This window comes from Crocodylus siamensis, chromosome 13 (genome assembly GCF_052110815.1).
Source record: "Crocodylus siamensis isolate JL-2025a chromosome 13, ASM5211081v1, whole genome shotgun sequence".
Taxonomy (NCBI): domain Eukaryota; kingdom Metazoa; phylum Chordata; order Crocodylia; family Crocodylidae; genus Crocodylus; species Crocodylus siamensis.
In genome coordinates, this window is record NC_143407.1 from 28061300 (window position 1) to 28083827 (window position 22528).

At 44.2% G+C, this 22528-nt stretch overlaps 1 protein-coding gene across 1 annotated transcript in view; it reads right to left on the reverse strand.

Annotated features, from left to right (window-relative positions):
* Nucleotides 1–13232, reverse strand: part of CALN1 (calneuron 1) — a 178266-nt gene extending 165034 nt beyond the window's left edge. Inside the window, exon 1 of the mRNA XM_090026006.1 lies at nucleotides 12945–13232. The gene's annotated coding sequence lies outside the window, so the exon portion shown is untranslated. The remainder of the gene's footprint in view (nucleotides 1–12944) is intronic.
* Nucleotides 13233–22528: the final 9296 nt, after the last annotated feature.

A 22528-nucleotide genomic window follows, 5' to 3' on the forward strand; every position in this document is an offset into this window, starting at 1 on the left:
CCATCACAGCAAAATTCACTGATCACAGTAAGAGCTGTGGAAGGCAACACATTAAAAAGAGCCCAGCAGCCTGTGAGCATATCCTACAAGCAAGAGAGGGGCTGCAGGGCTTGCTATACCCTGTGTGCAAGACAGCACAAGGAGAGTACTGCATTCTCAATCCCCACTGAGAGATCCCTTCTACAAGGACAATTTTTCCAGCTTTGTGGATCTATCTTCCCACCTACTCTGTCCTTAGGCAAGTTTTAAGCAGTAGAGCCGCATCTGGAAAATGGCAGGAGAGCAAGGTTAATGTATCTGGGTAGACCCCACATTACACAGCATGTCAGGGGATGTTCTTGCCTGAATCTGCAGGATCAGGCCATCCCTCATTTGTATTCACTCTGCTATTCCATGGTTTTTATGTTGTTTTCAGAGCTGAAACTCTGACCTTTCACTCTTCGCCTGCAATAAAGAGAAAGAGTGAGTCTATCTTAATGAACCCGGGGAACTCAATTAACAGCTTAAAGCCACAGCTTTGGGGAAAGCAGAAGTGCATTTTCCAGCCAGGAGCTCCTGAATGGGATAGGATCTTATGGGGAAAGAATTGAGCATGTCATCGTATGACAAAGCCATAGGGTCCAGTGGCCAACGTAGTCAGTGGCCGAGGCCATGCCACTGTCTGGTTCTCTCTGGGGACATGGATATGACAGCAATTCCTGCATTGCTGGGAAGCCAGCTCCTCCCTGGCCCCTGCTCCGCTGAGACGACAGCCATCCTGCCCCACCTCATGCTTTGCATGGATCTGTACTTTACATTGCAAGATTACCGCTAGGAAAATAGGAACCTGCACATTGGTCTGCCTTGCATACAGTGGACTGTGCAATAAGAACCAGAGTCCTGTCCTACTCGAAGGAGTCTGCACAGCTGCTAATGCAGCGAAGCACTCAGCACCTCCTAAGCTGGTCAGCCCCCAAGGCTGTTCTCCGTGCTAAAGAAACGAAGCAGCAGCTGCAGTCTGCCTTACTGGACTCCAGGATACAATAGTGAGGAAGGATGATAAAGGTTTGAGGAGGCGGCTCTTCCCTATCGCATGCAAGTGGTGACTGGAGCCAGGAGGGCAGGTTCTCATACACCCAAATGATCATGTATGAAGTCCCCTCATAACAGCACATAAGTCCACCTTCTTCTGCAGCTAACAGTCGCCCCCAAATACAGACTGGTAATAGACAACTGAGATTTTCCTAATATACAAACTATGGAGTGTTCAAAAATCAAATCACACCTTTTTCTCTACTCCAGCTTGGTTCTGCCTTACAAGGTTTTCTTCTCACTTGAAAAAAAAATGTGGAAGCACAGACATTAGATTTAGCCCCACCACTGCCCTATGAGAGAGGAGATGGTGATCCCAAGTAATGAGATGGTAGGGAAACCAGGTCATGAGCCATGAAGTCCTAGCCCTGTTCTAAAACCATTTTAAAAGGTCACTCCACTGAAACAACAGTGCTACAGCTGCCTTTCACAGAGGCTGAGCAAGCCAGGACAAAGAATCAAACATAGTACCAGAAGCACATAAAGCAAAGGTCTCTTACACTTTTCCCACTTCCCGTTGAGCTAAAAGGTCATTGTCATACTTCAAGGTACCTGCATTAATCTGCCTAACTGGGTCCAAAGGAAAAATCAATGAAAAATACAGATCGTAGTGCATCACATGAGCATATCTTGAACAATTCGAACTTCTGTGTTCCACGCAAAAGAAACATCTTTTCCAAATATCCATGGTTATTTCAGTGCAGTCTCTCAGTGCTGCTGCTGGTTAGAGAGATTCCTCACACCCGGGAATGCTTAGTAATTGAGCACCGTCTTCAGCCAAGCCCTTTGGTGTGTGAGCAATTGCACTGGACTTAATCCACATTTCGCCTTCTGTAGCCAATACCTCTGATGAGAGTCCACATCTCATTGCAGACATGTGCTTTTGGCAAAATTCCTGTTATTAAGAGCATTAAGTGACCTTGCACATTAGCACTTGCTGACGGTAAGGTTTTTCTTCTTTTCACAGCTCTCCCTTTGGGCACAGAGTGGACTCCTCTTAAATTTCAATACAAACTCCAGCTGCAAAAAATAAAATAAAATAAAATAAAAACCACCCTCAGAAGGACACAAAAAGCCCCAGTTCAGCAGCGGAAAGTGCATTCAAGTGCACCAACAGGAGTATCAGGAATGCTCAAGGGGCTCTTGTTACAAGGTGCTGAGTTTCTAGGACCCTGCACTGGAATGCAGAAGTCTTCTGTTTAATCAGCCAAATTTCAAGTGCATGAAGACACACAATAATTACTGTTCATTCGTGCTGATGGACACTTCTTTTGGTAGCTCCATACTGGATACCAGCAAGCTTTGGAGCGTCGCTCTGAGGTGTGGGTAGATAAGAGGCGGCTCTGCAGGGAAGGCCCTAGTAACAGAGCTTGGACAAAGTTTATATCTTCTTGTCATTTAAACCAAAGCCCAAGATGGAAGGTCATTCTGGACCATGCAGGTGTGAACCCTGTAGTCATAGCAAGATTGGAAATTCACCTTCTTACAGCCCTTCACAACAATTCATGGATCACAAGAAAATACAACAGGAAAGACTAGCACAAACTAACTAGAAACGACTGTTCAGATTACACTGTGCCCGTTTGCTACAGAGTAATCACTTTTGTGTAACAATGAGTAACACATATTCAGATTAAACACCTTACAAGCCAAGAGAAAGAATAGCTGAGAACCTCAGCAGCATATTTTCTGCTATACAGGCAGTGCAATCCATTCATTTTGGCATTTAAGCACCAAATTTCCATAAAGTCTGATGCAAGGTTGTTGCATGTTACTTGAGTACAAAATAAAAGCCTTGCAGTGTTCTCTGGAAGACCATGTCTTTCATCTGTAGAAATACAAATACCAAACAAGTCCAAGTCTGAAAGTAATATTAGTTAACATTAGTTAACTTTGGAAAGAGTTTAGTTATGTGACATTTAGGAGGGAAGAAACCCGAGCAATGAGCTACATGGTTACTTCCATAAAAGCAACTGCATTAGCTTGGAGCTTCCAGATCATTCACAACCTTACAGCAGCACCGAGTTCAAGCTTCGCTGGCGAGGTTTCCCCTCCTCTGGAAAACTTGACAATAAAAAGAAATGGAAGGTCACTCAGAAGGAAACTTGCTGAACAACAGATGCTTCAAGGATGCCGGAACAGCAGAGTAGAAAGGAAGACCTGAGGGTTTGTCAGCTTGAGTACAAAATAAGCAAACTTTTTTCTGAGGACTGAAAAAAACAAGTAGAAGACATTTTAAGTCGCATGCATTAGCCTAAAAAAAAGTAAAACGGGAATAGGAACCCATCTGGTCCACTTAACCCCAAACCATTTTTAAGGATAGTCCTATTCTCATTTCAGTGTCCAACAACTCTCCTCTGTTTAACTCTTCCACGGAGCTATCTTAAACAGCTCCTCCTTCCTTCCTGTTGCCATCCAGCAATTCCCTTCCCATGCTCCTGCAGTAGTTTTTTGCTCTCCTTCTATAACTTTATCATCATTTTCAGTAACTTCCTGCCACTTTTGGTGTCCTTGCTCTGGGGTTTAGGAGGTACATTACCTCTGATCCCAACATTTATTTTTTAAACAGGTGCAAGCTTCCCATGGAAAACATTCCGTTACCCCAGAATTATGTAGGCCTCATCTTCTCAATGGATTGGATTCCCTAGTGGGACTACGCCATCAATAATGCATCTCAATCAGTAACTCCCGCAAGGTACAACACAATGGCTCAGCAAGCAGTGAGACCATGAGGCATCACAGGAGATTTAATCTGTTCTGGGAGTTGAGCATAGAAAGGAGAATGAAGACATGAAGCATCTGGAATGAGCTTCTATAATGGACCACAACACCATTTCTAAACAGAACCGTGTGATTTCAAAACCAAAAACGTTCTCAGCCAAATTTTTTTTTTTTTTTTTTTAAACTCAGGGTGAAAAACGTTGGCTTCCAATTTTGGTCAAAAAACTGAATTTTTCTATTAATTTGTTTTTAACTTTTTAATTTTTTTTCCCCTCTAATTTTTCACAGGGAAATGATTTGCCCATGAGCTTCAGGGTAAAGCTTTCTACCTGTCCAGGGAACTGTTCCCTTCAAATCAGACTAACAGTATATCGTAAAAAAAACCTTCATCTACCATGAAAAATGTCAGTGGAGTTCAGTTTGAAAAAGATGATGTCAAATGTGCTAGATTCTGCCAGGGGATCCAAGCTGTAGGAACTCTGCAGGGACTACAGGAGTGTTACAGGTAAGAAGGAAGAAAGAGGAGAGATAGGTGCTAATAGTTTGAGCGCTGCTTTATAGCAAGAGACCTGCACCAAGTACAAACAGTCAAAAAGCCCAAGGCTGAATCCATTCAGTCTTTGCAGGTTAATCTAAACCGCAGAAATTAAACTGAGAAACAACTGGACACACATTCACTTTTGATTCAGGATATGCAGCCACATGCCTTCAGTGGTTCAGGCCAGAAGCCAGGTGATGCTAGAGCCCAGCTGTCTGGCATAGCCAGAATGGGCTGTGTGTTCATTTCTTCCTGCTGTCCCCAAAGTCTCTGGGATTTGCAATCCAGAATCACACCAGCAGGAGGCTGCAGGATTACTCATCACTTCCTCTTCTGGCTTCCACGTGCCTCTGGGATTTGTAGCCCGCAGTTTCAGCTCACAATAATTTTCAGTAAGTTTAGCAGGGCAGGGCAGCTCTGTACTTAGTGGGGGGAAAAGGGGGCTTAGCCAGGGGAAGGGTGGCTTAACCCCCTCCCTTGCCCCAGACCTGAGCTGGGGTTTGCCTGGGAAGGCAGTCCCTGCTTCCCCTCCCCCCACCACATCTCTGCTGGAGCAGACAGCACAGTCCAGCCCAGGGCTGCAGAACATGCTGGAGGACTCTCATTTAACTTGAACCAGGAAGGGGTCTGGGACAGACGTTTCATAAACCAGATTGACCCAGATTGGTTAAGTCTGATTCAGCCAGATTTATCTAAAACCAATTTCAGCCATTTTCAAACTGGTTTGTGCGCACCAAACTTCTATTCTGTTACAGGCTTAAACCGGTTTCTGATCACTTCAACAGGTTTGCATGCAACTTCTGTCCCTAGCCTTAAAGAACTTACCAAAAAGAGTGAGAAATGTCTTGCTTACATTAAGGAAAAGGGGATATACTGCTTGTATTCAGGGAAAATATTGGGTGCCAAAGTGCTCTTGATCTTACTGGTGCTAGCAGAAAAAGGCATAAAAGCTAGATGAATCCAGATTTTTTCCTCTTTACTTTCCTCTTTTCTGGTAAGATTGATTAGCTAGCAGAACAAGCTAACAGGAGAAGTGGTAGATTCTACACCTCTGGCTGTTTTCAGATCAATACTGGGTGTCTTGGCTGGAACACACACATTAGCCATATACAAGTTATTAAGCTCATTACCAAGTAACAGAGTGATGTTTAGGGCCTGTCACATATGGAGGTCATATTAGATGACCTAACAGTCATTTCTGGCCTTAAGAGCTATGAACCTTTGAAAAACATTACAGTGAAAATGAGGGTGGAAATGCCTAGAATAGAGAATCTCATGAAATGTAGTTCATTTGCAGATTTCAGCTTCACCTCCTCACTCCAACTCTCCTTATCCTCTGCCCAAAGGTTATCCTGTTTACGAACTCTGATCGAGTAAAGATCTCCTTGTACTAGTGCCCACTACTGTCTTAGTATTTTCCCTGCATTGGCGTGTAGTGGTAGTCATCTCGGTTTCTCTTTTCTTTCGTGGAGGTAAATCATCAGTGCAGGGCACTTTACAAACACATGGAAGTACACAGTGAGAATGTGAAACTGAGCAAAGGGAGAGACATCAAACGTTGTCACTGCAAGAGACTTCGTGCTGTCACCCTCATTTGCTCAAATCATTAGGCCATGCACACCAATAACCCTTACTGCTTATAAACAACAGCCTCAGATGAGTCTCTCTCTCAAATAATTCAGCTCATTTTTCTTTTGCAGAGTGAGTAGAACATTTACACAATAAGATAATACAAAACTAATTGATGACATGGAATAATAAGACCCTGGTTGGCACTAAATATCTCTATCTATCACTAAATGCTTTTTGCCAAGATGAATAGTATCAAAGTAGCAACAAAATGTCACATCTAAGTTTCCTCTGATATACTTCTACATCTCCTAATCTGTTGAAAGGTTTTAATTTTCTGCTGATAAGACAATATTGTTGTTGGACGTTTGCTTTTCAAGAGCGTTGCAATGACTATTTTCTCAGCATGTTTCAGCTCACTTTCTCCATGTCCAGTAGTCTTCATTTCACACACTTCTATGAAACATGAAGAAGTTAAATGGAAGCAATCCCAAGCACCACTAGCACACTGGAAGAAAATGCCCGTTAAAAAAAAAAAAAAAACAACGCGCACACAATTTATTATGCATAATAGATTGTGCACAGCAACTTACATTAGCAATAATGCACATAGAATACAACAATAATGAAGTGTTTTTATAACTGATTTAACAAGCTAACATGACATTACAAATAGCTTCGGTGTTGATTGTGCTAATATTAATTGAGTGTCAAAATATTTATGTTTAATAGTTGGACAATTAATTTCCCAAGGTATGAGATGTTTGCTAGTGCCCATCCTGAAAGGAAATGGTTGTGTATATATGGCAAGGTTTCACATCAAAAGGTATTAGGAAACTGGCATCATGGAAGTTGCCTGGATTGTCGTGTTAACTGGGCCATGAAAGGCAAGATGAAAGACAAGAAAGGGGAGGACAAACAATCAAATTAGAACAGGAGACAAGTCATAATGCAAAATTCTGATCTAGACCTGAATTCCAAACCTTACCCCTCACTTCAAAAGCCCAGGGTCACCAAGATCTAGGCATTTGGCAAAGCATACTACACTGGTAGTGGACAACTATTAAAATTAGGTACCAGATTTAGACCCCAACGTGAACTGGTTACTTGGACCAGGACACATGATCTATATTCATATCAGCAACCACTTGCAAGGCTGCTCATTGTTACTGGAGCAATAGTAGGACGTGTCAAAGGGCTCGAAGAATACCATAATGACACCACCATCTTCTGCAAGGAACATGGAAGCAGAAACATCGTGCATCTTACATCATTGAAGACTTACATGATTTACTCCTGAAAGAGGAGAACTGAAGTACTGCACTGACCATCCAGGGTATTTATGAAGCAACAATCAGCCTAATATCTAGCCATTGACCAGATTATGGGAAGAAGATATATTTAGATGCTGAACTCTGCATAGGCCCAATTATCTGCTGGTGTGGAAGTTATACAGGATTAAGATCCCAATTGGGCAAAGCAGTACAGCATGAACAGATGTCCCAATCTTGTCAACAGGATTTAAGCACGTGCTTAAGTGCTTTGTTGAATCAGAACCTCAAGGCCTAAGTGACAATATAGGGATAGGAGATTCAATAGCAGAGTTCTTAAAATTCTTTAGAAATTACACAGTCCATTGCTGTTGGGACACTAGTCTTTGGAGGATTATCACAAAGCCATTCCAAGATTTTGAAAGGACAAATTTCCTGCTGGAGTATGGTATTTAGCTCTCTGGGTGGCACAAATTACAGCACTTTTTTTTATTTCACTATTTACTTCAAGGAATTGTAGGAGAGAAATCGGATGCTGGCAGTATTTTAAACCTACTGGCACTCTGTAAACAAGTTAGATCCAGAGAGATTTGCATGTTGCTTCTTGAAGTAGAAGGAGAACCACTGAGACTGAATAATTGAAACCAGTTATGTTGACTTCATTTTGTTGTTTTCATTTTCCCTAGGCCTGACTCTTGTGCTGTCTGCTCGCTGTCTTAATACCTGGCAGGGACAATCAACTATTTGGAATCTCATTTACATAATAGCTCATATACAGACAGTGCTCCATGGGGGATTAGTGCCTTGGAGGGTATCACAGCATGCAGAAAAGCTAGTATAGAAATGACCATTTTTCTTAAATTACAGGGCTTCCCCCCCCTTTTTTTTTCTAAAAAAGAGGAGTCAGAATGTGCAAAAACCAAGGGATGGTCTTAAAATAGGTCAATGTGTACCGTGAGCACATCTTGAGCTGACATTTTAATAGCACCTTTCCTCTAGGTAGTAAACTTTCTAAAGCATTTGGAAAGCTAACTCATTGTACAACCAAAAGGCTAGCTCCTTCCAATGTACACCCAAAGGATCAGACCTTACCTACATGCTGCTGCTGCTGCCGTTATAGAAGTCAGGCAAAATTAATTGGGAGAACATAGCCTCTGACAAAACGCTAAAGGAATAAGGGCTAGGAAACAGAAGGCAGGTGACGGGGCGATGATATAACAATCTTCCAATATGCAAAATGTCATTAAAAAGGGGTGCGTAATCAACGGTTCTCTATGCCCACAAGGAAAGGCCAAAACAAATTAGCCTCTTTTTTTAGTGTTTCGACGCTACTTAACCCAAATTTTTGCTGCAAATTGAGCTATCTGGGATTATAGTAGAATCACCTGGTTGGAGATTTTTAGAAATAAGACAGACATACATCAGTCAGGGATGGTCTGGATATAATTGACCAGTAGTAGGAGCTGGATTAGATGATCTTTTGATGTCTGTTGCCACCGGAGATCTTTATAATGCTATGGCCCAATCTCATTGAGTTGCAGGCCCTATTCCTTGACTTCAGTGAGCTTCAGCCCACAGGAATCTTTTTGCATAGTTATGGCCACAGACAAGAAGTGAAGACAAACAGAGGTGAAGTTTAGTCAGGAATACAATAGCCTGAACTGAATTTTGATGGGACATAAATAGGCTTGTCAACCGTCCCCATTTCAAGGCATATCACCTTAGTCATACACAGTCATCCACTTTCCAAACGGACTTCTTGGCCCTCTCACTTCTTATCCAAAGGATTGAGGGGTGAACTACATTTCTTTACAGCAACATAAATGGATCCCACATCACTCTGGATGCTTTGCTTGAACACATGCACATATGGATTTGGACTCATCACACATGGTGTCTCATGTTTTTGGATGTTACCCTCCCCCCGCCCCTTCTTGAAGAAGTGCCAGTGGAATCGTAATGATCACATCTTCCGTTTATGCCTGATCTGGAAGACAGAGCGCTGGATTACAATTCTAATCAATCTAAGAACACATGATGCAACCGGGCTGAACAAATGATTTCAAATACCAAGGTGATGAATACAGCATAAAAGTGCAGCAATTACAGCACAGAGAGGCAGAAAAACAGGCAGGTTTAATAAGAATCTAGCCTAAAACCACTTACACAATGCTCCCTACAACCATGCTGTGCCATCGACAATTCAGAGACCAGTGACCGCTACTGAATTATCAACACCGTGCCTTGCAACCCCCAGGTGGCTCTTTGGAGGTTTCCCATTTATGCTGATAGGATCGCAACACAAAGTGGTATGGCTGCAAGCAGTGAGTGACATCAATCTGAAACCTCAGAACTAAATTAAATAGTATGGTAATTTATTATGAAAAAGGGGAGGTAGACTGTTTGTAAGCCACAGCCAGGAGAACAGGCTTAATGACAGCATGCAGTGCAGATGTTTAAGGTTTTCTTTTATCATGCTGTAAAAATGTATGTACAATTATGTCCTCAAAAGTACATAAACAGAAATTAAGTGCAATGAAAGGGCAGTTTTAAAACCGCCCACATAATCTCTATACATTTTTAACATAGTACCCATGGATTTTGGGTTCAGCAGACTTAAAAATCCAGTGTGATTTTTATTATCATTGTTTAGCATCTTTATTCTAAGTAGCATTTTCATTTTAATTCTTTTTGTCAAATTGGGATGCATTTAATTAAAGGCAATAACATAAAATAGAACATCTGTATCGTCTCCTTTTAATGATAACCCAAGTGCTGTTACATAATATCCTGCACTTGCTCCCATTGAAAACACAAAGTCAAATTCAGAGATGCAAAGTATAAATCAGGAGCCATCTAGCTTCAGAGAGCCTCCTTATAAATATCAGTTCCTTCAGTGACTATTACAGCTAACTACATTTCCCTTACATATAAAACGTACTTGATATTATTTACAGTACCCATAAAGCAAATGCTTTAAAAGTTTAACATAACACAGTTCGGTTGTGTACAACAAACGTTCTAAAACGCATTTCCCAGGCCCATGATATAATATATTTTCCCAAAATATTAAAAAAAACAAAAACAAAAAAAACCCCTCCCATTTTCTTCTACATCTATTAACAGTTTTTGCCTTTCATAATCCATGCTGAATCAATGAAGTTGTATGTCTAGAAACTGACCCAAATGATGCACACTGCTATTTCTGATAGAAACAATTGTCACCTGGGTCATTTTTTAAATTTATAATTAAAGGTTGAAGATGGAACCAGATGGCCTCTGGTACCAGTGTCTTGCCACTATTTAAAGATACCGTCCCACATACCTTCGCAATTAGCTTACTAAACTATATAGTAATCAAGCTATATCTAGAAAAGGAAATAATTTTGCCTTGTATTACAACTTACTGAGAAAGGTTTTCTGAAGACTGAAGTAGAAGAGTGGTGCTAGCCATTTAAATGTATTTTAGAGAGCTTGCACTTGTGCTGTTGAGCTATATACCTAAACAAATGTTTTGTGGCCAGTTTTTCCAGTGTATATCTCATAATATGCTATAGACAAGCTGCATCAGCACAATCCTAAACCACATTATGATTGGACAATGACTGCATAATAGCAAAGTAATACAGTGTGTACGTATACATGTTGATGGGGAAAGCAAGAGTATACAACTTTGCCTTGCATTGTGTAAAATGTGAGAAAATAGTATTCTGTATAAAATTAGGTTTCAGCTATACAGTTAGCATCTACAAGCAGAAGAAAATGCTTGCTACATGAGTTAGGAGTGCTACAACATACATGATATATAACGTTCTGCACTGTAATAGACTTCATCAGCTGAAAGAATATGCCTTATAGACCTGATCTGGCATTGTTAAAGTTAACAAGAGACTGTCAGCAAGATCCAGACAAGGTTTTAAGTCAGTGATGAAAAACATCCCCAGCACCTTCCAGGGTAGAGCTCACCCTGGAAGGTCTGATCCTGCAGTTAGAAACATGCTGGGAGTAAGGAACCCAGATCCAACCCGGGTGTAATAGCCTCCACAGCTACATACAGCAAATCCTAAATTCTGTCTTTATACTCCATGCAACTTTGTTCAAGTCAGGTTTCAACTCCCTATATGCCAGCCATATCCCAAAGAAGAATGCACAGAAAATAAAGAGCAGCAAAACGGCACAGGAATAAATTTGTCCTATTGAAGCTTCTTGTGCCACGTAAAGCTAAAGCAGTTTCTGTCAGTAACTAAAAACTCTTTCACAGAAATACCAGATGGAAAAGCAGCTGAGATGGTCTTTGAAGAAAAAGAAGACGTTCCCGGTGCTTACCTGGTGGAATGTATTATATTCCAAGCTACCGGTGTATCTACAATACAGAACTTCCATTGGTCACGGTCTGAGACTGGAAGAGTGCATTGTTTCAAGTCAAGGAAGCGTCACAGCAACAGTAACTCAACGTTGAAGAAAAATCCCAAACAACGTGACCTAAATTTCATCCTTGCAATGAAAGGCTCGTTACAAAACAAATTTAGGAGGGGGGGCTTTACAGCTGCAGTTTGCTCCAAGACAACATACGGAACCTGATCACAGACAGTCACTTATATGGTTCTTTTGGACTCCAGACAAAAGTATCGTTTTGATGTCAGCTGCCTACATGATGCAAGCAATGCAGTCAATCAAATCTATACCCAATCACAGCCAATGCATCCATTTTGCAACCGAACAACAGAGAAATTCCATTTCCAAGGATATCAGGAGGGGTGATTCAATAGCTCAATACATAAAATGGGTTGTAGTACCCTCTTTTAATCAGAAACAGCTGCAGAGAATTTAGACCAACGATACCTTGGACAGCTGTGCCCGCAGGTGATCAGAGTCCACTATAGTTTCCTCATGGAGACCGTCAATCTCTTTACAAACTGCAAAACCCAAGTCATTGCTAACACCAAAAAGCTATTTGGCATTCAGCACTGCCTTGCACTGTGCACACAAGTTAGCACTGTTGTGCAGGTGGCCAGAGGAAAAACACGACTTCCGCAGACCAGAAAATGTTAGCAGAAACTTCTTGGCTGAGAAAGGTTGGAGCAACAAATGAGAGCCAGGAGAAAGCATCATGCAGAGGCTAAAGCCCTCAAGGAGCAAGACTGATTAGGTTTTGTGCCCCCCTCTCCCCTTAAATGTAAGCCTTTTGCTCTTTAAAAAGCAAATCAGTTCCCAATCAATAATGATTGAAGTCATATATTTTTTTAAAAATCTGAATCAAATTTGAATCCATCAAACCTATTCCTAGGCAAGCCTGTGACCCTCTCTGGCTCCTGCCACGACTGAATCCCACGGGCCTAATTCACCCACAGGGCAACTGGATTGAATCCGGTGCTCTCCGTGGGCCAAAGAGACATCACATCTCCATCTTCTGTTCCCTCTGGCACAGCCTTAGCTCGTTAGCAGGGCGGTCTTTTTTAAGGAAAGGGGGTCCTGGACTGATGCAAAAGGACCCTGCTGGATGGGGAACAGGAGGGCTTTTGTGCTGGCAACTCGTCTTGGGTTGTGTGTACATGCAGCACCCCCAACACACACGCACACAGCATCTGCGGGCGGGTGCTGCCAGGACAAGGGGGCACAGGTGGGCCCGGGAAGCAGCCGGCTGCCCCCGCCCAGGCCGCATCTGCCCGGCTACCTGCTGAGGGCGGGCGGCATCCGTGCGCACACGCACGCACGCACACACACACGCGCACACACACACACCTGGGCTGAGGTCCCCCGAGCCCCCCGCTCACCTGGGCGGCCGCCGGCCCCGCGGCTACAGGTCTCCGGGCGAGCCGCCCTGCAGGTGCGGGTGCTCCTCCTCAGGCGGGCGGCGGTTGGCGGTTGGCGCGGCCGCACCTGTGCCAGGCGAGCGAGCCCGGCGCTCAGTCCACGTGCTGGGAGGCCGGAGGGCTCCGCCCGCCTGTCGCCCCCGCGGCCCGGGGGGGAGCGCCCCCCATCCCCGCCTCCCTCGGGAGCCCCGGGGCTCCGCGGCGCGTCTGGGCGGCGGAGCCGGGCGCACGCACGGCGGGGCGGGGGGCGGGCGAGGAGCGGCTGCCCACGTACAGCTCCTGCTCGCGGGAGCCGCTTCATATTGGCCGACGCGACGCTCCGCTCCGCTCCGCTCCCCTCCCCGGCCTCAGCCCCCTGCTCCCTCCCGCGGCTGCTGGGCTCGGGCGGCCCCGGCGGCGGAGCGGGGTGCCGCCAGGAGGAAGCCCCCGCCAGGGGAGAGGGGAGAACATCAAGGCAGCCGAGGCCAGGAGCCAGGTGAGGGAGGGCGTGCGCCGAGCCCCAGCTGTAGGAGCGACTGGGGACAGCTTCATGCTCCCCGCCTGACCCGCTCCATCGACTGGGCTCCCACTGCCACCCAACCCCGGCGCTCCCTCCTCGCCCCCGGCCTCCGCCCTACGGCGCTTGTGTGGCCCCGTTGCGTTGTCTCCCCCTACGACCTCCAGGAGGAAGGACACATGTAGGGCCTGGACTGCCATTATGAGGGAAGGCAAGCGCTTGCAGTCATTCCTTCGTAGGAAGGTGTGAGAAACTGGCTCTTGTGGACGAGCGTTGAGGGGGCAAGGCTCGTGCTGTGAGAAGCGCTGATCTCTGGCTCAGACCTAATCCATTTGAACGGCTGCCTCCAGCTAGTTGTAGTCACTCAGCAGGCTACTTTCTAACTAGTCAGTCTAACTCTTATGCCCGTTTTACAGAAGGGAGAGAGGAACTATTATGCCCGTTTTACAGAAGGGAGATAGGGCACTGAGGCACAGACAGGCCAAGCGACTCCCCTCACTGCACACAAGGGGTCTGTGGTACAGTGGGAACCTGGTGCTAGTTCTCCAAAGTCCCAGCTGGGGCCCAAGCCACTGCCCCCTCTTGGGCATGGCCCCCTCATTAATACTGCTCGCACAGAGGCACTGGACCTAACCATAGAGTGCATAAATACCACCCTAATGAAGTATCCTGTAAACCACGAGTAAAACTGCAGAGTAAATGCATCAGCAGCACTCGGGTGACATTCTCTTTTGTACAAAATGTTCTTCAAAATCCTGTGCAAGTAAGTAACTGAACACAAATGGGTGGTTCCACCACAATTAATAGGACTGATAACAGGCTGAATTAAACACATCCACAATGGTAGGACCAGTTCATACCTGTTTTCACAAGGTGCTCTCACTAAACAAGACCTTGGCAGTGGTGGAAGAATGAAAAGTTGCATCTCCTGACTGGTGACCAGAGACTGAAGCACAGATTCAATTAAAAGGATCCCTCATCCTGCCAGTAAATGGTTATACATCTTGCATGTGGCCAAAATTCCTCCTGTTCCCTAATTGGAAGGCAAATCAAATGGAGGTGAGACACTAAACCTATTGCAACTGGATTGCAATTTATGAGAATTACTTGTATTTAGACACTATCCAGAGTCCCCAGAATGACTAAGCCTTCACAGTGGATAGTTAACACACACACACACACACACACACACACACACACACACACACACACACACACAGAGTGAAAACAGGGTTCCAGCTCTATAACCTATGCTGTCAAAATGAGATTGCCGTGTCAAACTCCTCCCTTGCATAGCTTATTTTCCTTTTGCAATGTGTGGTCCTTCCCAGAGACAAACGTACACCTCTGCGTGAGCACAGACACGTTAAAAATATCAAAATGTTAAAGGCACTGTTCTACCCCGGAAAGAAACCGTGCCTTCGGAGCTAGCAGATCTATCTGCTTCATTGCCAAATATATATTCTTAAATTTCTTTTTACCATTCATCCTACAGAATCAAAGTGATTCGAGTGGAACCAACTGCATTTTTTTTCTTTCCTCTTGGCTAATATATCACTTCTATAGTATGTCCCAATCAGTTGCACCTATGCAAGGCCACTGGAGGCAGCCATCTGGGCGGTCCAGGGGTCAGTGAAGGGCTGATTTGGCCTAATGATAATGGAGGAAACAGTCCAACTGGATCTCCAGAGAGAGAAAATACATATTTGGTAACTTGAGCGTGACTGGTCTCAAAATTGAGGACATACAGTAAACTTGGGGCCCCACCCTATGAGGATCACTTTATTCATAAGGACTCAAATATACAGCATGTAGGACCTTCACTACAGCATATTAACTAGAGGTTCTCTCTCTCCCAGCTGTTTGTAGGGCTCCATAAGCACAGTATCTGAGCACCTCCCCATCATTACTGTATTTTTCTTCATGGCGCCCTTGTGTAAGGTAGGCAGTGCCATTTTATAAGCAAGTGACTGAAGCCAAGGGTTTTGCATCAGCAATGATGATCTGGGCCTAAATGACTTGCCCAAGGTCACACAGAGCATTAGTAGCAGAGCAAGACATTGAACCCAGGTGTGCTGAATCCCAGGCAAAACACCAGACTATCCCCACTCTCACTTTGAAACTACTCACAAATTAAACACACTGCTGGCAGAGGACATGAGCAAAGCCAGACACTTCGCACATGAGTAACTTTTCAGTTATTAGCACCCAAATGCTAAATAACTTGGACCTAACCCACCATGAAATTCACCGCCCTTAATAGCTCATGATGGCTGAAGTAAATGAATGCAGCTTTTTATGAACAAACAGAAAGAAAAACGAATGGATCCATTTTTGTTGTTGTTGTTGCAAAGACTACAACAGGTCACATCTAAACACCACAAAATTCAGGAATGAAGAGGTGTGTATGTGTTTGTTTAAACACAGGCAACAGGGTACCACTATACTGCCAGGTCCCTGCAGTGCCAGCGCTCTCTCCCTTTCCCTCTCTGTTTCAATATACTAGATAGTGATGAAGGCAAAAAAGCTAAATGTTTTGCTAAATTATCACAAATCACTGATGCCACCAGCCAATCAGCAGTTTTATAAAAGGCTCCAAAGTTTTGTGGCATGTTCAGAGGCCATTTTCTCTGTGCCCCTCAGCTTCCACGCTTAACACTTCTGGCTTCCCATGAGACAAAAGCAAACCCTTTTCCCTCCATAGCGCCTTTCTGCAAATGCAAAGCAAAAGGTGCGCTCCCAGCATGGTGCTGACATGGTCACTCTAATGGGATTTAGTTGCTGTTTCTCTTTCTTTTAGTTGCCTTCATCATAAAAGGCGTTCAACAAGGTAGTCACAGTTCTTTGGGCGAATCTGATATTTTTTATTAGACCAACTTAAATAGTTGGACAAAAAATATTAAGCAAGCTTTCGGGTTCAAAAACCCTTCATCAGACTAAGGATGTTTCAGCAGTTGGTGTGTGCTCTTCCTGGATGGAATGAAAAGTAAAGCAGCCAGAGGCTGGGCTGGTGTGCAGACAAGACAGGCAGTCAGTGAAAACATAGACTGAGGAGTCAATGGGTGAGAGGCTGGGTTGGGGGGTGGGGAAGAGAGGAGAGGGGACGAATGGTGAAGAGATACCAGGGGAGTCAGATGTCAGGCAGGTTATAATGTGTCATAAATCCAATGTCTATATTCAGTCCATGAGTTTTAGTATCCAGGAGGCTGACGAAGTGGAGTTCATAGGCTCGCCTCTGGAAGTGTTTGGTAAGTTCCCTTTGAGGATCAGGACTGAGAGATTGGAGACAGAGTGGTTTTCTTTTGAGAAATGTGCCCCCACCGGTAATTAGGTATTCCTGTCTTTGATAGCTGTCCAGTGTGCACTCGTTCTGGTGCGCAGTTGTTGTTTGGTCTCACCTACGTATTTTCCATCTGGGCATTTGGTGCATTGGATGAGATGTATGACATTTCTGGAGGTGCAGATGTGAGATCCAGGAACGCTGATGGCTCTGTTGTGAGGTGTAATAATTGTGGGGGTGGTGGAGATGTGTTGGCAGGTTTTGCATTTCTTGTCCTGGCATGGTCTGGATCCATTCGGTGTGTTCTGGACCTCAGGAAGTTTGCTTCTGGTGATGAGGTTAACGAGGTTCGGTGCTGGTTTGAAGGCTAGGATGGGTGGCTCTGAGAAGATCTCTTTAAGAATAGGGTCTCTTTCTAGTATGGGTTGCAATTGTTTGAGGATTTTCTGTATGGGTTCGAGGGAGGGGTGATATGTCATAACCAGTGGTGTGCAATTTGTGGGGGGGGTTCTTCTGTACTGCAGCAGTTACTGGATATGTGGTATCCAGGTGGCTCTTTCAAACATGCGGTCTATCTCTCTGGAGGAGTGTCCTTGTTGGGTGAAAACCTTTTTAAGATAGGTGAGATGGCAGTCCCGGTTGTTCTCTTCAGTGCAAATTCAGTGGTATCTGAGGGCTTGGCTGTATATTACAGCTTTTTGAGTGTGTTTAGGGCACTTGCTGGTTCTGTGCAGATATACATGTTGGTCTGTGGGTTTCTTGTATAACATGGTCTGTGTTTTATCATTCTGGATACTGATCACGGTGTCTAAAAAGGAGATGTCAGTGCTGGAGTATTCTAGAGAAAATCGGATGGAGGGATGGCGGTTGTTGAATTTCTGATGGAACTCAGTCAGAGATTGCAGGTTTTCAGTCCAAATGATGAAGATGTCATCGATATATCTTAAGTATAGCGAGAGCTTGATGGTGCAGTTCTTGAGGAAGTCTTCTTCCAGGGGACTCATAAAAAGGTTGGCATACTGTGGAGCCATTTTGGTGCCCGCAGTACCATTGACTTGGTGAAAGGGGCTAGGAAGGATTTTATGCCAGGAAAGTACCATGCTGGCAGGATACAAATTAAATGCCTCATTCACAAGGCTGCATGGTTTTTGCTCAGCTTAACATGCATGTGATTGTACAAGTGTCATATCAGCTGCCGGAGAGCTCTCCATATTGTTTCCTGAATGCGCTGCAGACATTCCTAATTGACTCAAATGGCTTCCATTGGAAACCACTCCACAGTCAATTGATTTCCCCACTTCTCTCTTCCCCCTCACCTCCCAGCCTGTTTCTCACCCATTGACTCCTCAATCTACATTTTCACCGACTACCTGTCTTGTATGCATACCAGCCCAGCCTCTGGCTTCTTAACTTTTCATTCCATCGAGGAAGAGCTCACACCAACTGCTGAAACTTCCTTAGCCTGATGAAGGGTTTTTAAACCCAAAAGCTTGCTTAATACTTTTTTCCAACTATTTAAGTTAGTCTAATAAAAGATATCAGATTCACCCAAAGAACCTTGTCTGCCTGTGTCCTTAGACCAACACGGCTACAACCTACACCCCTGCAACAAGGTAGTGTCATTCTTAATGGGAATGCACATGTGTGGCTCATTTGGCAAAGCCAACAGCTCCTTATGCACACAGCAGCTCCTGTTCCTGCTCCCTGCGCAGCTTTGATCCAAAAACATGCTGGATCAGAGTGCCACAAGTGGGAGGGCATTAAGGCTATTGAGGCTGAATATCCAGAGAAACAATCTAGTGGGGACATCACTTGACTGTGGAGTGGTTTCCAATGGAAGCCTCCGCACTTGAGTCAATTAGAAATGTCTACAGCGCATTCAGGAAACAATACGGAGAGCTCTCCGGCAGCTGATATGACACTTGTACAATCACATGAATGTTAAGCTAAGCAAAAACCATGCAGCCTTGTGAATGAGGCATTTAATTTGTATCCTGCCAGCATGGTACTTTCCTGGCATACAATCCTTCCTATCCCCTTTCACCAAGTCAATGAACCACACAGCATTTCCAACACTTAGAGCTGAAGAGTTTACAAGCCCAGTAAGTACCAGCAAGGAGGGACCCTGATCATCACTACTGCCTCTCCATCTGCTCCCCACTTGCTCCAAGGACCTAGTAATTAGTCCCTGACCCTGACCATTATTACTCCCTGAGCAAATTCAGTTGCGCTGCCTGATTCATGGGAAGGGGTGAACCAAAGCTCTGCTACCTTCTGCCCACTCCAGCCATTAAAGCTGAGAGCAACGATTCTCAGCCAGGGTGCCGCAAGCTCCTTTGAAAGGGTGCCACGGGGTTCCTCACAATATTAGCACTGTTAGGCTTGCAAACAACTACACATGATTCACAAGATAAACCCAGAGATTGCAAGTATGAATCCACGGTGTCAAGAACATTCTGACCTGTTGTAGTCTTTCTGAGTTCTTTGCAGCAAGAAAAAAATTGGTCTAGTATTTTTCCATAGTCAAAAAATGAGTAAAAGTTAACAGCTGGCATTTTTTGAAGTGTGGCTTGAGTCTAAAAATGTTGAGAACCGCTGCTTTAGAGGCTGTGTAGACATGCTGGGATGATTTTACTATCTCTCACATATAGGCCAGGACATCATCCAACAACTAGGGGGAGGGGATTTCTTCACAGCTTCAGACTAGACATAAGAAAAAGCTTCTTTACAAGTTGAGTACTGAGGGTTTGGAACAGGTTCCCACCCAGAGGCAGTACAGTCACCCACCCTGGTGATCTTCAAAAAGCATCTTGATGCCCATCTTGCTGGAGTCATCTCATCCCGGCAGTCTTTCCTGCCCAAGTGCAGGGAGGCTGGAGCCAATGATCTGTAAGGTCCCTTCCAGCCCCTAAAAAAACTGTGAAACTAGCTATCTGTTATTAGATGTTACACATTTCCATATCCAACAAGAACACTTAATGATACTGAGAACTGATTAACTGGGCTAAGGGCCATCCTCATTTTCATTATGTTTTACATGGAGGTGGGGTTTTGATCCATCCCTTTTCCTTTTTTTTTTTTTCTTCCCCATTGCTTTTTAGTTAACTCTTACAAGGAAAAAGCCATCTGGCCTTACAGAGCCCCATTAACATCAGTGGGGGTGCTTGCATGAATAAAGCATATAGGAACGGGCCCATTATATGTAGGATCAGCTTGTAGAGCATGATTCCCTCCCTCTGGCTAATTTTCTTCCCCACAAGTTCTTGGAGATATTTTACCAAAAAATCTTCCATTTAGTAGCAAAACCATCTGCCTTGTCATGGTCTGAAAACAGTAATTGGAAAACCAATTAGAGTTATATACTCCTTTTTAAACTGTGCACAGATCAGCTTCTAATCTCAATTACCCCAACATAAATCCAAAGGATCCCCAGCGATGCCTGATTTATGTTCACATAATTGAAATCAGAAACTGGCCCCCACCTCTTTTTTTACTGTGCGTTCTTTACACTATATAATACTGATTGTGTCAAGGTATTATCTGGTTTGTCTGAATAAATATTAATGGCTATTTTCATTCACATATAAAGGACCCATGCTCAGAACAATAGTGCATGAAGTGCACAATGTGGAAATGTGTGTTTTTCTGAAAGGGGATGGTTGTTTCAGAAATCACGAGTATGTCATTTGCATTATGTTTCCGAAAATGATATAGCAAGAGACAATATAATACTAATGTGACAAAGTAACACAGGGAAAAATTATTAAAGGCAGGGAAAGTTGTTGTCACAGACATGCCTAGCTGCCTGCGGGTAATTGGTGACAGTTGTCACTGTCATCACTGAGCCATCACTTTAATAACAAGTGGATTATCATTTGATGTCACTTGTCATTGACATGCTGTACATCAGTCAAACCTGTTAATCAAATATTGAGTACCACCCCCACTTAAGGAGAAGAGGCTCAGGAAACCCATGGCTGGATTGACACTGTAGGAGGTTTTGTTTTGATACCTGCTCATGCTTTGAAACTCCTCTTTCACCGGAAAAGCACAAACCATGCAAAGCTATGGCACCCTGGCCAGATGAGCAGGCTGAGGCATAGCCTCAGGAGCTATTGTTTAACAAGGCTGCCAGCATGCTCCAAAGACTGACAGCGTTTGCCACACAGGATTGAATCACTGCTCCATGACACCAAAGCAATTGGGCAGGGGCCGAGGAGCAGCTAAATCAAACCCATGCAACAATGCATTAAGCCAAGGATGATAAACTCATCTGGCCCCGTGGGTTCAGTGAGTGACACGGGAACAGCTAACAGGTCAGATGAATGGTGTGGAGGTGACCCGAGGGGCGAGACTGAGCCCATGAACCTCCTTTCCTCCCTGCATGCCGGATCCAGCTCCTGCTCTGGCCCATCCAAGACAGGAGCCACTGGCGGGGTGGTCCTAGACTGGCCCCATGCAGGTTCCACGTGCAGCGCTGGTCCCAGAGCCCTGTGTGTGGACGGCCCTGCACAGGAGGCCAGTCCAGCATCTGCCACAAGACCCAGGGTCAGTACCAGGAGTCAGATGATGTGGCTGTATTGGCCAGATGCAGCCCGTGGGACAGATCTTTGACACCCACTTCCATTTCCTATAATGTCTCCCTCTTATAATCTCCGTGTTATGATTCTCCAGCGTCACCAGGTCAAGCTATAGAGGCTTTTAAATGATCAGATCAGTGGGCATTTTCCTCACTTAAGTCTGCCCAGAGAAATTAAAAGTGGAAGCAATCCATTAGGTCCATCTTGGTGATTAACCTCCCAGCTCATAATTGTTCCCTTAAGTATATTTGCTTTCTAGTTCTCTGCCTAATCCAGTTTTAAATGTCCCGAGAAGTGTAAGTGCTAACATACTTTAGAGAGAGTTCCCTAATGCTTCACACACTAATAGGTCTCACAAAGAGAAGTTTTTCAACTTTCAGCCTAAATTTTCTTTTTGCTCAATTTCATCCCATTATTCCTAATTAAAAACACTTTGCACCTCTAAAACAATTGCTTCCCAGCCTGGATGTTCATACCCTTCTAATGACAGTTAATTATCCCAGAGGAAAGTTGTTCTTACCTTGTTTGATCCTTTATTTCTCTTTCATATTGGATGATTTATTCTAAAGTTTAATTAGCAAATTTGAGAGCTAAGGAGATAGATTTAATAATTAGTGAGTGGGCTTTTGCTCGGGGATTTGAAATCCTTCTGCACACTGTTTATTGTGTTTGCCAGCTCATTAGATTGATTAATTGATGGGCTGGTTATTTGGGGTAGGGGAAAAAAATGAATCCTATAAAAAAAAAAATCACTGGGAGTTTGGGGAAAGAGTTAACTGCCAACTCACTTGTTTTGTGGGAAAAGCTGGAAGACATGCCTGGCCAAGATACTTAATGGCCCAAATCTGCTGCCTTTGACCTCCTCCATTAGAAGGCCCATTGATTTGATTACTCACAGACCAACCATCCTGAAGAAAGGTTGCAGGGTCAGATATAAATTATACAGTGGTATTAACGCTTAGGACATTGGTAGAAGGTAGAGTGTGCACTACCTAGAAATGGGTCCAAGCTACAAAACTTCTAGCTTATTCATATCTCCATTCCCACCAGCATTTGGTTCCAAGGTTTCAATTCAGCCTATTAAAGAGATTGAAGCTGGCTGCAAACTTCAAATCCAAGCCTAGCTTTGGCACAAATCCATCCCATCTTGCTGTCTCAAAGTCCAAGACTTTGATTCAAAGTTTATCAT